The sequence below is a fragment of the Eptesicus fuscus genome, chromosome 12, assembly GCF_027574615.1.
Source record: "Eptesicus fuscus isolate TK198812 chromosome 12, DD_ASM_mEF_20220401, whole genome shotgun sequence".
Lineage (NCBI taxonomy): Eukaryota > Metazoa > Chordata > Mammalia > Chiroptera > Vespertilionidae > Eptesicus > Eptesicus fuscus.
Genome location: NC_072484.1, coordinates 10972582 through 10990264, shown reverse-complemented (window position 1 = coordinate 10990264; position 17683 = coordinate 10972582). Strand labels below are relative to the sequence as shown.

General features: G+C 52.4%; 1 pseudogene; it reads left to right on the top strand.

The window, feature by feature from the left end:
- The first annotated feature begins 13267 nt into the window (after positions 1-13267).
- On the top strand, positions 13268-13904 carry LOC103285735 (translationally-controlled tumor protein-like; annotated as a pseudogene).
- Positions 13905-17683: the final 3779 nt, after the last annotated feature.

Sequence of the window (17683 nt, the reverse complement as noted above, 5' to 3'; positions counted from 1 at the left end):
TCAACTAAAATTGGCTCTTAAAAATTGTGTTTGTTTTTTTTTTTAAAAAGTTACTGGCTCTAGCAGGGCAAGTCCAGGGGTAGAATCCTGGCTTCAAGGAGCTGGGAGAAATGCAGCTTCGGGTACAGCAGGACCCAGGAGCTCCAAGGATGTTGTCGGGATTCGTTTCACTCCATCTCTCACCTCTGCTTTCCTCTGTGCTGGCGTCCCCCTCAGGCAGCCTCTCCCTGTGCGGTGTAAGATGGCTCTCAGCTGCCCTGACATCCTGCCAGCTTGGCAGCCCCAGGAAAAGGAGAGTCTCTTTGTCAGTCGTCTTAGTGAAAGTCTGAGGTTGACTCAGGCTGGCCTTCGTCAAGTCAGACGCGATTCCCTTTACTCATCCTGGAGCCACATGGGATGCTCCCTGGGTTAGACCTGGGTCTCCTGTCCTCTTATGGAGGTGGAGGTGGGGGTGGAGACAGTTTCACTGCCTTGATCCTCTAATTAACGAACTCCCCGGACGCAAGCCCTAAGGAGTGAGTTTATTTCGCAGGCTCTGAATCTGGACTGGCCTCGAGACTCCCTCCTCCCTCCGTGCTTCCTGAAACAAGAGGTGGGGTTCCATTACCAGACGGGCAGGATGAATCTTGGGGCTCCATTGCTCTATGATGAGCCTCCCCATGTTACAGCAGGGAAACTGCTAAGTGAGAGAGAGATGAACCTGGACCTTGGTCTCTTCGATCAAGTCTCCCAGAACAACTAACAGTGTTAAGTGGTAAACCCTGACTCAGTGGAGCATGGACACAGATGTTACCATGCACCCGAGATGAGACAATCATCACAGCTGAATGATTTTAATTGAGTTTCCTGGCAGCTAAGATAAGAAGGGAAATGTACTGAGTTGCATCAGCCTGTTCACCTGAAATTTAAAGAAAAAGAGAAGGCGGAGGGGAGAAAGAAAAAGAGGCTATATACCAGCTTGTATAGAGACGAATGTTTTTCCTGGCAGATGGAAGTGAGGGCTCCCTGCACAAGGAAGCGAACAAAAACGTGGTGCCGTGCGTTTCACTCTCCATGAAACCTGAAGGCAGCCTGTGACGCAAGCGTTTCTGGGAGGAACTCAGATAATGAGGGTCCTTTCCCTTTGCCTTTCCCTTTCCCTCACCCTCACTCTTTCCCTCCCTTCCTTCCATTCTTGTTAACAACATTGAAGTTTATTTCTGTCTCTCATGTAACGATTTAACGGTCACCGATCCAGGGCTGTGGGATGCCTCAGCTATTCCCAATATGCAACTTCAATTTCTGGGTACAAGGCAGCCACTCCAGCTCCTGCCTTCACACCTGCCGCCCAGCCAACAGGAAAATGGGAAAAAGCAAGGGTTTGCGTTTGAGTAGTCACACCGACCACCTTGTGGGACTAGGACGGACACAAGCCGAAGGAACAGAAGTAAGGCACACCTGTAAAGCTGGAAATGAATGGCTGCCAAGGTCCAAATCCTGTCTTCACCATTTATTTACTTGTGTTAGTTTCCTGTGGCTGCCACAGATTACCACAAACGTGGTGGCTTACAGCAACACACACCTAGTCTCACAAGTTCTGGGGGCCAGAAGGTCAGCATCAGTTTCGCTGGACCAAAAGCGAGATGTTGGAGGGGACACGCTCCTTCTGGGAGCTCTCAGGAAGCATCATCCCTCGCCTCTTCCCCCTCCTGGAGGCTGCCAGCATTCCTTTGTTTGTTGCCACATCACTGCCATCCCCGGCTCTGTCTTCACATCACTTCCTCCTCTTCTGTGTGTCTTGTCTTCTTCTTGGAAGAATAAATATTTTTGAAAGGAACTGTGGGCTGCAAGGCTGCAGTCGGCACAGGGACAGGTCTTGGCCCATCCTCCACACCCCGCCCGGCCCCTCCCACCACAGCGCCCCACCTTGGTCTGGCGCCCCTGCTCACCTGCTCCACCACCCCGCTGCGGCCAATGCCTGCCATGTTCCACACACGCCCCTGGTGGTCAGTGCACGTCATAGTGATCGGTTGTTCTGCCATTCCGTCTATTTGCATATTAGCCTTTTATTATATAGAATTATTTTTTTCATCTTTATTTAAAGTTGAAAGTATTACACACGTCCTCTTTGTTTCCCCACTCACCCCTTCTAGCACCCTCCCCTCTCGCTCCCCCCCCCCCATACTATTGTCTGTGTCCATGTGTTATGCATATGTGCATACAAGTTCTTTGGTTAATCTCTTCCCACCCACCCACCCTCACCTCCATGTGGTGGCGTTAGGCCCCACAGGATAACTTCCTCATCTCAAAATCCTTGATGTGATCACATCTGCAAAGACTTTGCCACATACGGTGACATTTGCTGGTTCCAGGGACTAGGACGTGATGTCTCAGAGGCCCACCATCTAGCCCACTGCGCCAGCTGTGCCACCTTGGGCAAGTGTCCCAGCCTTACTGTGCCTCGGTCTCCTCACTGTGAAACGACAGCAGCCATCTTATCGGGCTCCTAGGAGGAATAAATCAATCACTTAAAATGGTGACAAGCACATGAAAAGAGCTCCGTGTTAGCTTTTAATCTGATGAAGACTCTCCGGCCGTGACAACATCCCCACCAGGACAGCTCCCTGCTCTGTCCTGCTCAGCACTGTCTCCGGCCCCTGCCCCGGGGACCACACAAAGTGGGTGTCCAGGACATAGTTAATGCTCGCCGGCCACCCCCTGGCTGGGTGGCTTTAGGGACGCTGTCTCTCCTCTCTGGGCCCGGTCCCTCCTGCCCCATGAAACGCTTCCAGCTGGGAAAGTACTTTTCTCCGTCTGGAAGGGCGTGTCCCCGCCGGGTGGAGGGTTCAGGGATCAGGGGCCGGGCGCAGCTGCTTTCTCTCTGAGTCACTAGATTCCTCCATTTAAGGCCAAGTGTCTAAATATTATGCGCAAGCTGGCTGGAGATAAGGCGGGGAAACACTGATTTGGCCAAAGCAAGTGCAGCCAAGGCACTGGGCCGGACCTCCCTGGAACTTTTCAGCAGCATGACTTAGCGCCTAGCACCTGCCAGGAGGCGGGGAGGGGGTGGGGGGGGGGGCTGAGGCCTGGCTGCGGGGGTGAGAGCCTGCTCCAGGCATCTCTGGTCCCAGAGCCAGCATCGAGTCAAATCCTCCAGTGGAGAAACTGAGGCCCCCAAAGAGCGAGACCTTCAGGCTAAATACAAGCTATCCTCCCCCAAAATGTGTACACACAATGTCTGTAGATTCTATTACATTTTGAAAATGAAACATATTTTAGTAAACACTGCCTTTATAATTGCTCAGCGTGTGCATATATTCTTTGGGACACCCTATATTTATGCCGTGAACTCGCTTTTCCTCCCCGTGTGGGCAAATGGAAGCGTAGAGGTGGGTTAATGAGATTTGGAGAGAGGGAACCCCGGGACCAGAGGTCGGAGGTCAGGGAAAGTAGTTAGAGCCTGGGAGGTCTGTCACCACAGCCTGACATCCAAAGCCCGCCCGTCGGGACCCAGTGGCAACGCAGTCATCTCCCTCGGGGAGGCATGGAATTCAGCAGTGGTTTTGCTTTCTCAAGAGAGGTGGAATCAAACGCCACGTTTCTTTTCTCCTTTGAAGCATGGGAGTTGGAGGTAAGAGGACAATCAAGTACAAAAAATCTTGCCCAGAGAAGAAACCACTTTTCTAGACTCAAAAATACTTTGTTTACACAGATGGTTGCTGTCAGAGGCCGGACTTGGAGCCGCTAAGGACGGCGGCGTGAGGATGGAGGGGCCTCTGGGTGAGCTGAGCAAAGTCAAGGTCCTGACAGTGTAAGCCACAGTGACCTCGGCTCTCCATCAAAAGTGACAGGCCCCACGGAGCGGTTCTTCTCCCGGGCAACGGAGAGGGTGAGGGCCCTCGTCCTGTCCAACAGCGTTACTGCTGACTGTCCTTTAAGTGTCTGAAGCGTCACCTCTGACCTCTGACCTCTGGGCTTGGATGACCCCTCGAGCTTGGTGGGAGAATTAATTGCCTAGCGCCTTACACATGTTTGGGGAGGAAATAGTGCTCATTAAAGAACGACGTGCCTGTCAGGCATCCCTGGCTGGCAGATGACATCATCAGGCTGTGTGTGCTCAGGCGCTCACGTGCGCTTGCATTTTCTCTTCCTTCTTTGTTCTTCCACAACGTGGGAAGTGTTGGCCGGTATTTGAGAGGTATGAAAACGGAGAGAAGCAGCAGTTCAGTCCACTCTTCTCTCTTGTAGGATAAAAACGTGTTTCTGGGTGTTTCCAAACCAAGACTGGTTCTTTTCCATCTATTCTGTGCGTCGGAAACACCTGGGAGTCTTGTTCACTCAGTGGGCCTGCGGTGGGGCTGAGCTTCTGCTTTCCCAGCATGCCTCTAGGCAACGCTTAGCTGCTGGTCTGGGACCACATTTGGAGTGACCAGGCCTTAGCACATGGCTTGGTGCTTGAGGTCACTGCCATTGGCGAGGCTTATCAGGGTTGGCCAAGCCTGCCCCGCACGCCCCTGCCTTTAGACCTTTGCTCCTGCTGTCCCCGCCGCCACACACACACACACACACACACACACACCGTCTCTGCTAAGCCTCTCCCTGAGCTCCGTGCCTCCTCAGAGAGAGGGCACCTCCTCCAGCGAGGGTTTGTCCACTTACAGATTTAGGGACTGTCAGAGCTAAAAGGATCTTCGAGACAATCTTATTCGACTCTCTTCAGAGTTCCCAGGTACTTTTATGGCAAGAGCTAAAATCCTAGCTCAACCTGGCTGAAGCAAAAAAAATAAATAAAAAAAAAAATAGCCTTAGGGTCCGGGTGAGGCCACGCGCCCCTGAGTCCTGGTGAAGCTGGATCCCGGGTCCGGGTGAGGCCGTGCACCCCCAGGTCCGGGCGAGGCCACGTGCCCCTGGGTCCAGGTGAAGCTGGATCCCGGGTCCGGGTGAGGCTGTGCGCCCCTGGATCCGGGTGAGGCTGGGTCCTGGGTCCGGGTGAGGCTGTGCGCCCCTGGGTCCAGGTAAAGCTGGATCCCGGGTCCGGGTGAGGCCGTGCGCCCCTGAATCCGGGCGAGGCTGGGTCCTGGGTCCGGGTGAGGCCACGCACCCCTGGGTCCGGGAGAGGCCATGCACCCCTGGGTCCGGGAGAGACCACGCACCCCTGGGTCTGGATGAGGCTGGGTCCCGGGCCCGGGTGAGGCCACGTGCCCCTGGGTCCGGGTGAGGCCACACGCCCCTGAGTCCGGGTGAGGCCACGTGCCCCTGGGTCCGGGTGAGACCAAACCAGAGGGAGTCGGACCTGCATTACCACCATTTGTCCACCATCCAGAACTGAAAAGTCAGTGCTGACATGTACACATAAGGAACTGGTGGACATTGAAATTGGTTCTCAAAAGAACTGTTGGTCCAGAAAGAAACTCACTACAGACTGATTCATTTGCCTGTCAGCATAACTATTATTGCTCGTCTCACATTCAGTTCTTATAAGTATATTTCTAGTAACACATGATCTCACTCATCTAGGGGAAATGATGAACAACATAGACTGATGAACAAGAACAGAACCAGAAACAAGGAGGCATCGATCGGACTGTCGGGCCTCAGAGGGAGGGTAGGGGAAGGTGGGGGTAGGGGGGAGAGATCAACCAAAGGACTTGTGTGCATGCATATGAGCCTATCCAACGGTTAAGGACAACAGGGGGGTGGGGGCATCCGTGGGGAGGGGTGTGGGATGGGAATGGGGGGATGAGGACAAATAGGTGACACCTTAATCAATAAAGAAATTAAAAAAGAAATAGCCTTAGCCAGTTTGGCTCAGGGGATAGAGCGTCAGACCACAGGGTCCCGGATTCGATTCCGGTCAAGGGCATGTACCTTGATTGCAGGCTCCTCCCAGGCCTGGGCCTTGGTCGGGGATCATGCAGGAGGCAACCAATCGATGTGTTCCTCTCACATCGATGTTTCTCTCTGTCTTTCCCTCTCTCTTCCACTCTCTCTAAAAATCAATGGGAAAATATCCTCGAGTGAGGATTAACAAAAAACAAAACCCACAAAAAATAAATGATTGGCTCATGTAAATGAACAACCAAACATATTTATTGAAGCAATGTTTGCAATAATAAAAATCCAGAGACAATCTACATGTCAACCAGGAGGGACTGGCTGGGCAAACTGTGGTTGGTTCATGTTCTGGAATGTACTCTGCTGATAAAAAAGGATGGGAGGACTGCTATGCTGACGTGAGGAAGCTCCGGGATGTATTACTAAAAAAAAAAAGCAAGCACCGAATGATATATACAACACGATACCATTTGTTTCCAAACACGCCACAAGAATCTTTGCATTTGCTACAAGTCTGTCCAGATGCGTGTGGCCGCATAGCCTGAGGCAGATTTTCTCACCCAGGGCACGGAGAATGTGGAGCAGGAGTCTGTCGTGGGGCCGCCGTGTGCTTCGTAGAATGTTTCTCAGCGTCCCTGCCTTCCACCTATTAGATGCCAATAGCACCAATTCCTCAGGGGTGACAACCAAAATGCCACCAGACATCGCCAAATGTGGCCAGGGAGCAAAATCACCCCCGTTTTTAGAGCCACTGGAATAAGATCTGGAAGCGCCCATGTCACAGACAAGATCAGTTACCTCTGGGAGGATGAGAAGGCCTGAGGTAGAGATGGAGGTTTTTCATTCATTACTAACTCATTCATTCACCTGTTTCATACATATTTATTAAGCTCCTACTATGTGCCAGACACTGTGCTAGACACTAGGGATGCATGGGGGTAGGGGGGAAGGGTGGCGATAAAAATCTCTGCCCATGTGGATCTGACATTCTCGTGGGGGCAAAAGACAAGAAACAAGTAAGGCATGCATTAGTACACCAGACGGTGCTGAGTGCTAAGGACAAAAGTAAGGCAGGGAAGGGCCCGGGAGGCTGGGGCCGAAGCAGTGTTTGAATTTCTTAGAAGGAGAGTCTATCCATGTGCTATTTTAAAATTCTTCAGGGGCTGGGTGGGCTGAGCTGTCCCAGCCTGGCTCCCTGTAGTTGGGACAGCCCTCACGAGGCTGCACGCTGGGGCCCAGGCAGCAGCTGGCCCTGGACCTCCCTGCTTTTCCTAAATCCCCGCCGTTTCCAACAATAAACTCCTTGTCAGACACCCTCAGCCACACATCCGACAGCTGGCCGGCCGGCCGGCCACGGGCACAGTGCTCAGTGCTCATGCGCTCTCCTCTGCCTCTATGGACCTCTCTAGTTCGCTGTCAAAGGATACTCATAACTTCCAACACATCACTGTAACAATAATAATAACGGCGGCCGAGGCCCTGGATGTCTGGCCCCTGCCACCCCTCTGGCTTCATCTATTCCCACGGTCCCCTCACTTACCAGCCCCGCACTGACTTCTGTCTGCTCCTTGAACATTCGAGCTTGGCCCTGCCTTAGCCACTCAGTCCACATCCCAAGTTCTTTCTCTGTTCTATAGGAAAAAGTGTCATCGGATCTAAAATGGACTCTTTCATTTCTGACCTCTGACTTGGGTTATTCCTGCCTCCGCTCCCCCTGCCCTTGGGTATGGGACTGAGAAGGGTGCCAAGACCAACTGTGAGGTGGCAAGGACTTGGGTCTGGAGGTGCCCGGCCCTGTTTGAACCTGGTTCTTTCCCTACCAGCTGTTCAACGAGCCTCAGCCTTCCCACCCTAAAGGAAGCGACATCGTACCTGCCTTCGAGGCTTCCGGGCAGCGTGGGGTCAGAATGTGCCAACGTGCCCAGTCATTCAACCAAACAGCACAGGTGGGGTTGCCGTGAAGGTGTGATTAACACCTACGGTCTTGACGATGCACAGGAGATGGTCCTGGGTCACCTGGGTGGGCCTGATCCCATCAGTTGAAAGGCTGTCAGAGCAGAACTGAGGTTTCCCTACGGAAGGAGACATTTGAGTGTCCAACCTGCCCTTCCTAACGTCCCGCCTGCAGATTTCAGATTTGCCCAAATAGACCTCCCTCTCTCTCTCTCTCTCTCTCCCTCTCTCTCTGTCTCTCCTGGTTCTATTTCTCTGGTGGCACCTTGATGGTTCAGGAAGGATAAATAAGATAATACTTAGAAACTCTGGCATATAGTAAACGCTCAAGAAACACTAGCACTATTATTTTTTCCTCACCTAAAAGCGCAGCTCTCGTCCTGAGGCCCCTGAGGGCAGCAGACATGGCTGAGCAGGCACCGACCTGGGAACCAGAGGACCTGGCTCAGGCTCAGGCCTCCCCATCCCTTCCTAGTGGTGCTCTCCCCGGGGCCTCAGCGTCCTCCATCTGTAGGATGACAATAATCTACTGGTTCCTTGTGATTTGATGGCATCCTGACCATATGACACCGGGGCACCAGGGATTTTGATAAAGCCTGCGGGCTTCCTTCTGCCTGTCTGTTTGCTCACGTGTCATAGGCACAACTGCATTGTGCTAGGCATTGTGGGAGGTCATGAGCCACATAGGAGCCAGGGCAGCATGTGGCTTGTCTTGGAACACAGACACATCAAATGTCTCTGAACTAAGACACTCCCTCTCCCTGGAGAGCCTTGGACTTGGGGGAGCCAGGAGGGAGTGGAGGTAGAGTTGGCCTGGATGACTCTGAGCTCAGAACCATGATGAGCCAGTAATTTTCCTCCAAGATTAGTGTTCTCGGGATTAAGTCCTATTCATCCATTCATCCATCCACCCATTCATCCATCCATCCATCCACCCGTCCGTCCATCCATCCATCCATCCATCCATCCATCCATTCATTTATCCATCCATCCATCCATCCATCCATCCATCCATCCATCCATCCATCCATCTGTCCATCCATCTGTCAAACATTTATTGAGGACCTAGTACGTGCCTGCACTGTGTGGATAAGGGACAGAGTTGGGACTAGCCCCCAGCCTCCCTCATTCCTGCATCCACCCTCTCCTTCTCAGGAAAATCCCTCTCCTGGGAGACCCAGGGACTAGGAGGAGCTCAAGGGGGAGCACTGGGGCTTCAGTCGTGTCTCTCTGCAGAGGCCGCGGCCTGCCCCTCCCACCACGAGGAAAAAGTGAAAACCTGTGGCTTTCCTCCCAGGACTGAGGCCGGTGGCCTGGGGCTGGGGCTGGGCTCCTGGAGCATTCAGAGTGGCGGGTGGTGAAAACGTTTCCTCTGAGCATTCCATTCCCGTGTGTGTGTGTGTGTGTGTGTGTGTGTGTGTGTGTGTGTGTGTGTGTGTTGGGGGGGGGGGATGAGATGGGGATCAGAAAGTATGTGTGTCATGAGGTAGGGAAGGGGGCTAGTCCCGACTCTGGATGGACACTGACAGAGACACACAGAGAAAGAGAGACAGAGACAGAGAGACAAAGAAAGACAAAAGACAGAAATAGAAATAGAGATGGAGAAAGTAGGGACAGAGAAAGGGAGAGACTGAGAGAGAGACAGGAGCACCCATGGGTTGTGAGGCCATGCACTGGGCCCTGTCCCTCCTGGTCTCAGACCTCCCAGGACCTCCACTGCCCTCAAGACAAGCCCAGCCACCCCTCAGCCCCGACCTGTGACCCGGCCCTGCTACCCTCTCTGATCCCTCCCGCGCCCCTCTCCCTCACAGCTCCACCAGCATTCTGACCAGGCCGCAGTCTCTCCCTGGCCTCCAGGTCTGTGTCCAGGCTGTGTGCTCTGCCTGGAACCCCTTCCCCCTCCTCTTTCCCCTGCTCACCCTGCAGGTCTCAGCTCAGACCCTGCCTCCCCCAGGAAGCCCACCCTGAATCCCTCTCCAGGGGCAGGTTGAACGAAGGTAAGAAATCAGAGCTGGAAGGGCCATTAGAGTCCAGAATTGTCAACTCAAATACCCCTACGTCCCAAGACAAGAGTCAGAAATGACCGAGTGGGCTGGGTGGGGACTGTGGTCGTCACTACTCAGCCCTAGTCACCAGCGGCCCGACCTTTTGATTTCTTAAGAGAAGCCGGCAATCTAGGGTTTTACGAGAAGTTTCCCAACTTTTAAGTGTTGGCAACTAATTTCAAACATAAAAGCACGCCTGTGGGCAGGATGTGGCTGCAAGGCTATCGGTTTGAGACCCATGACTAATCCAACCTCTTGTGCCACAGATGTGGACACTGAGGCCCAGAAAGGGTGAGCCACCGGCCCCAGGTCCGAGCGCATAGAAAGTGGCGGGGAAAGGGCAGCCTTTGTCCCAGCCGAAGCCCGGCTGCCCACGTTCAGGGCACAGGCTGGCCTGCTCGGCCCCCATCCCAAGGGAGGCCATGCCTGAGAGTTCTGGGGTGAGAGACAGGTCACGGTACTGCTGCCCCCCAGCCTGGACCAGGCCGCATCAAGCACTGACCAAGAGAATGATTCCCAGCAACAGGCTGGCCTGGGGAGCAGGAGCTGGGAGGCTGGAGGCGAGGGGTGCACTCCCCTTTCACTTCGGTGACCTGGACGCGGCTTCCGCAGGACTTGGCAGAGCCGGGAAAGGGATGGATCTTGGTTCGGTTCCCATCTGGAGAGGCATGCTCTTCCTCTGAGGCTGGGCCTCCGGCCCAGAGCCCCCCTCAAAGATCTTGTTAGGCGGCTCCTACGTGCCAGGCCCATCTCAGCGGAGCTCATTTGACTCCCCACAACCTCCCTGACCTCCCCTCTCTTCATTCCCCCAGCGCACTCTGCCCCAGTCACCGTGGCTGCCCTGCTGTGCCTTGAACATACAGGGCACCCTCCCACCTCAGGGCCTTTGCACTTGCTGCTCCCTCTCCCTGTACACTTTCCCATTATCTAGATGGCTCCTGTGCTCGCCTCCTTCAGGCCTCTGTTAAATGGGGCCTCCCAGGGAGGCCCTCCCTGACTGTTCACCCTGCTTAAAATTGCAAAGCATCCCCATGTCCCCTATACTCCATCGGGCTTTATTTCCCCCGCCACACTTACCACCATCTAACATACGTTACACTTGTTTATCTGTGTATTAGTTTCCTGTTGCCAGCTTTGAACAACACAAATATGTTCTCTTATAGTTCAAGCTGGGTCTCATTAGGCTAAAATCAAGAGGCAGGACTGAGTTCCTTCTGAAGATTCAAAGAGAGAATCTGTTTTCTTGCCTTTCCCAGCTTCTACAAGCTGCCTGCATTCCTTGGCTTGCGGCCCTCCTCCATCATCAAAGCCAGCAGCGCTGGTCAGTCTCTCTTGTGCTGCATCCCTGGCTCTGACTCTCTTACCTCCCTCCTGTACTTATGAGGACCTTGTGATTACATTGGTCCTACCTCACAATCCAAGCTCATCTCCCAGCTCAAGGTCAGCTGCTTAGCATCCTTAATTCCTCCATGCCATGGAACCAATCACAGGTTCCAGGAATTAGGACATGGACGTGGGGACAGACTCACACACACACACACACACACACACACACACACACACACACACACTAACAGTTTCAGGAGGGCACAAATCACTGTCCATCTGTTTTACCACTTTAGATCCAATGCCTGGTGCTTAGCGGGAGCTCAATAAATATTGGTGACTAGATGGGTGGATGGAGTAGAATGAGGCATGAGAAGTGACTCGGACACCCCAGGGCTCCTCCCTATCTCACTGATGAGGAGACCTTGGCTCGGAGGGACCCACCATGCCTGGGGCTGGGGAGTGATGACTTAGGCCCTGGCCTCGAGATGTGGGCCAGAGCACTCCCTGTACCGGCATCCTACGCCCGAAGAGCAGAGAGAGGGTGGACATGGGTGTTTCCACTCCCTCATCACTTAGCTCAGTGCATTCCTGAAAGGAACCAAGATTCTCATTTTTCTAACAGACCCTGCCTCTGTGTGGAAGGAGTAGAAAGAAGGCCCGAGGCCTGGGCGCCTCAAACAGGGCTAGTCCCGGCTCTGACCCCTCCTGGTACACCTGCCACAAATCTTAAGAAATCCCCTCCTCGGCATCGATCCGACTATCGGGCCTCAGAGGGAGGGTAGGGGAGGGTGGGGTGAGGGGGGAGAGATCAACCAAAGGACTTGTGTGCATGCATATGAGCCTAACCAATGGTTAAGTTCAACAGGGGGGTTGGGGCATCCGTGGGGAGCGGTGTGGGATGGGAATGGGGGGATGAGGACAAATATGTGACACCTTAATCAATAAAGAAATTAAAAAAAAGAAAAAGAAAGAAATCCCCTCCTCTCGCCTTGCCAGGCCACACGCACACACGGCTGCCCGGCCCCGCCTCCCATCTGGGGGCTGTAGTGTGTGTGTGGGGGGCGCGCAGCAGTCACCCAACATCAGTCACATAGCAGCTGCTCGCCCCCTTCCTGCCCCGCCTGTCTTCCCATCTTCAAAGGAGGCAGGCTCCGGCCCAGGTTTCCTCACGACTGAAAAACATTCCGCCCCAAAGGATATGAGCGAGTGGTGTGCTGGACAGGAAGCAGGAATAATGTCTTTCCAGCCTGGCAAGCGATGCTCGGCCACGTAGCGCAGCCTGCAGAGACCTTGGGAACGGATTGCTGAGTGAAAGAAGCAGAAACAGAGGGAGAACTTACCTGTAAGTTAAAAACACTCACACATAAAGTAACACTACTAGTCTTACAAAGACACAAACACACCCCGGGACACGTGTCATGGGCCTGGGCATCAAGGATGAAGAAAAATATAAAATAAAATATTAAAACAATATAATAAAACAAAACAATGGAGGTCCTTGACATAAGCCAATGACAGCGTGTTTAGCTCAACAAACAAAAGGTGTCTTTTTCACCCTCCAATTTAAAAGAGAAGTTTAAACTATACCAAGATACCTGCTTTCATTTATTAAAGTGACCAAAAAAAACCCCAAAGTTCGTAACACAAGCCGTTAGCAAAGCTGCGGGGATACAGGCACTCTCACACATTGTTGGTGGGAGAATAACTTGGTACAACTTCATAGTGCAATTTGATCATACGATTGAAAAGCAACATGCACAAGTCTCCAGAAAATCTGATTCCCACAGATACACACACACACACACACACACACACACACACACACACACACAGATATTAAAGTGAAAGACAACTACTCCAGTACTGTTTGCTAATAGCAAAAGTTGGAAATAACCTGAAGATCCAACAAAAAAGAATGACTAAGTAAAATATGATCAAACTACGTGAGTGGAATACTATGCAGCTGTGAAAAAGGACGATGCAGCCATGTACGTGATGGGTTAAGATCAACAAGGTATGGCAAGTGCAAAAAGGCAAGATGCAGGGCATGGGTGTATTTTGCTTCTGTTTGTGTAAGTCAAGAGTGTCTGTGGCTTTTTCTTTTTTCCACCTGCTCCCCTCTCCCCCCGAGCGCCGCTCCGGCTGCACCACGCTCACACCGAGCTCCGTGCTCCTGCTAAGACAGCGCCGCCGTCTCCTTCCAGCCGCCATCATGATCATCTACCGGGACCTCATCAGCCATGATGAGATGTTCTCCGATATCTACAAGATCCGGGAGATCGCAGACGGGCTGTGCCTGGAGGTAGAGGGGAAGATGCTCAGTGGGACAGAGGGTCACATTGATGACTCGCTGATTGGTGGAAATGCCTCCGCTGAAGGCCCAGAGGGCGAAGGTACCGAAAGCACAGTCATCACTGGTGGTGACATTGTCATGAACCGTCATTTGCAGGAAATCAGCTTCATAAAGAAGTCTACAAGAACTACATCAGAGATTACATGAAACCAATGGAAGGGAAGCTTGAAGAACAGAGACCAGAAAGAGTAGAGCCTTTTATGACTGGGGCTGCAGAACAAATCAAGCACATCCTTGCCAGTTTCAAAAAACTACCAGTTCTTTATTGGTGAGAACATGAATCCAGATGGCATGGTGGCTTCGCTGGACTGCCGTGAGGATGGTGTGACCCCATATATGATTTTCTTTAAGGGTGGCCTAGAAATGGAACAATGTTAACAAATTGGGCATTTTGGCTCCATCACCTGTCATCGTACTGGCTGCTGCTTTCCGTCCCCACACCAGGACCAGCACAAATGGGGCTGATGGTATCTTGAGCTCTTCGTTTATTTTGACCTTGATTCATTGGGAGCGGAGGCATTGTTTTTAAGAAAAAAACATGTCATGTAGGTTTTCTAAAAATAAAATGCATTTAAAACAAAAAAGAGTGTCTGTGGTCATGTGTATTTGCAGATGTACACTTTTTTCTGGAAGAGCTCACAGGAAATGGAGATCAGGCTGTCTTGGGAGCGTGAATGTGGAAGTGCGGGGGTCAAGGGTGGGGAAAAGACTTCATTTTCACTGCACACTTTCTTGTGCCATTTGAATTTTTTTTTTATCATTTACCTGTCTTACCCATGTGTTTACAAATATATAATTTTTAATGTAATTTTAAAAAATAGAAAAGCGCCCAGCTGGTGTGGCTTAGTGGTTGAGTGTTGATTTAAGAACCAGGAGGTCATGGTTAGATTCCCGGTCAGTGCACATGCCCAGGTTTCAGGCTTGATCGCCGGTAGGGGTTGTGCAGGAGCAGCTGATCAATGATTCGCATCATTAATGTCTCTATCTCTCTCCCTTTCCCTTCCTGTCTGAAATCAATAAAAATATTTAAAAAAATAGAAAAGCAATGTTCATTTATCACAACATTTAAACAATAAAATGGAACTACTACTATTAACAGCTTCATAAATGATTGTATAAATAATCTTACCTTTTGACATGTGTTTGTATTGTTTGAACTTGTATGATGGGCTGCATGACTTGAAATTAAACAAAAAACCTCTTTGTTTTTAAGTCAGAGAGGAGCAAAGAGGCCGGTGTAATTATAAAGGTGAGCGAAGACAGTGACCTGGGCAGGCCGCCGAGACAGGGAAGTGGCCAGTTTCAGGAGACGAGGATTGGAGACAGGTGCTCGGACAGGAGGGAGGAGGTGGCACAAGCGTCCATTGCCAAGTCCACCCTGGGCCCAGGCGTCTGTCCTGGCCAGGCCCAGGCTAGTGCGGGGGCCTGGACAGGGGAGACTGGGGTCAGGGTGAGAAACTCAGTGATAGGGGCACCAGGAGTGGGTACCAGGGCCCCGGATATTAGGGGTTGGGACTCGAGGTCAGAGCAAGATTAACCGATAATGGACTCCGTTTCAAGAGTTGAACTCCAGATATACATGAAGGTCTGGAGTCCGGATTCAGTGCTGAGGAAGAGGATGATGTGATGATGATGATGATGATGATGATGATGATGATACTAACAATAAAAATAGCAGTAACAGTGGCCAGCACTTTGTAGCACTTGCAAGAAGCCAAGTGCTTTACACAAGTTAACTCATTCAATCCCCTAGATCCGTGGTCGGCAAACTGCGGCTCTCGAGCCACATGCGGCTCTTTGGCCCCTTGAGTGTGGCTCTTCCACAAAATACCACGGCCTGGGCGAGTCTATTTTGAAGAAGTGGCGTTAGAAGAAGTTTAAGTTTAAAAATTCGGCTCTCAAAAGAAATTTCAATCGTTGTACTGTTGATATTTGGCTCTGTGGACTAATGAGTTTGCCGACCACTGCCCTAGATTAGTGTTGTCATCCCCACTCCACAGATAAGAAAACTAAGGCACAGAGAGGTGAAGTCACTTGCCCAAGATCACACAGCTTATGTGAGATGGAGAAAGGCAGGATTCACCACTGAGCAAAAATCCCAAATCCAACCTTCCTCAGTCCCTCTACCTCTCCTGCCACCACCGCACTGACAACTGCAGCATCAGGGAGAGAGCCTCTCACCTCCCGCATCTACGCCCACGGTAGATGGTGGCGATTTGCCAACCTGGTGAGTGAGAGGAGCCCTTCCTTCCAGGCCTGGGAGGTCGTGAACGCTGGGGAGGCAGTAATGGTTGGATAAGAGAATGCCGTCTGGGGAACCACTGAGATATTTAGGGGTGAAGGAGCATCACGTCTGCCAGACATTCTCAAATGGCTCGGGGGCGAGGGAGGATTTCTCCAGAAGAGAGAGAGAAAGGACGAATGGTGACACAAACCTAGCAAATGGCAACAATTGGTAAACCCGGGTAATGGCTTCTTTAGAGTTCATGATACTATTCGAACCCACAACCTAAGCATGTGCCCTGACCGGGAATCAAACCCTCAACCTTTTGGTGCATGGGGCAATGCGCCAACCAGCTAAGCCACCCAGCCAGGGCCAAGAGAAATGCATTTAAAGAACACACAGCCGGAAACCGCCCTGCTTAAACACATTCCTTAAGGGTTTGTGACGAGGCAACTAACCGTCCTCGTGGCCACCCCCAGGTGAAGAAGTGGAGCTCGGCCGCCTCCCGCACCCAAGATCACACAGCGTATGTGAGAGGGAGAAAGGCAGGACACACCAGGCAGGAGCCCGCCCCCCTCACAGCCCCCCTCCTCCAGACACCCCCCAACCCCCATTCCCCGATGGTCGGGTCTTCGCTTGTGTGTCTTCATAGTTCTATCACCTCTGTGTGTGTGTCCCAGACACTGTACTTTGTCTTGCCCATTAAAAAAACAACACAAGCCCTAACCGGTTTGGCTCGGTGGATAGAGCATCGGCCTGTGGACTGAAGGGTCCCAGGTTCGATTCTGGTCAAGGGCATGTACCTTGGTTGCGGGCACATCCCCAGTAGGGGGTGTGCAGGAGGCAGCTGATGGATGCTTCTCTCTCATCGATGTTTCTACCTCTCTATCCCTCTCCCTTCCTCTCTGTAAAAAAATCAATAAAATATATTTTTAAAAAATCTCGATGTTTATTAAGTCCTGTATTTTGGTTTTCCCTTCCACCCCTCCCTTTTCCTTAGAGCTTGTCTGTTGCACAAGCTGGGCCGCCTGACCGGAACAATGGGCACCCTGGGGCTGGCGTGTGCCAACTGTAGCTCTGCGGTGAGACCTGGGCATTTCCTGCAAAATGGCAGCTGGATGCAAAGCCTCGATCAGGGATAGTGACGAGGAATGGGGACGTGAGAGGAGTGCCTGGCACGGGAGGGCCGCCCCCAAAGAGTAGCCCACACCGCTGGCAGGTGCCCACGTGGCCTGACCACGGCTCAGCCGGGCGCGACATCCAGTCTCAACAGCCCGTCCTGGCTTCTCTCCCGGACGCAGGCCGGCCCGCCCCACCTCGGGGCAGTTCCAGGGCCGCGGCCTGGGAGCTGGCGGCAGGATGGCCCATAATTTGAGCTGTTCCTCGCCCCTAAAATTATTTCCCATCTGGAAATGGTTTCCAAACCCTGCCCAGGAAAGAGTTGGCGGTGCAGGGAACATTTTTCTATTAAAAACAAACGAAAAAAATAAAATAAAAAATAAGACCAACCACTGAACACTGAGTCTCTGAGCCCAGGCTCCGGAGGCCAGGCTGAGCGCCAGCTGTATACCCTGCCCTGAGGGCCCTGCCAGGGAGGAGCAGAGGGCGGGAAGTGAGTCAGGCTCTGCTCCTGGCACCACCTGTCCCAACTGGGCACGGATGGGGCTGGACGCAGGGCCTGGGTGGGGCTGGATGAGCCAGGGAGGATTTGGCCTGGGGTCGAGGGGCTCGCCCCGCCACGGAGGGCTGTTCTAAGTCACATAGGACATCGGATCACAGGGATTTTCCCTACAGGGATTTCTTGCAGGGGCTCTGAGCACCCCTGCTGCTAGCATCCCCTCCTCACCGGGCTAACCCTCTCTCACGTTCCTTTGACAAAGTTCCAGCAGCCTCCGTTTCCACACGGGGCGAGCAACCGCATCCGGCAAAAAACACAGTGGTGTTGTTCAGCTCTCACTGTATTTA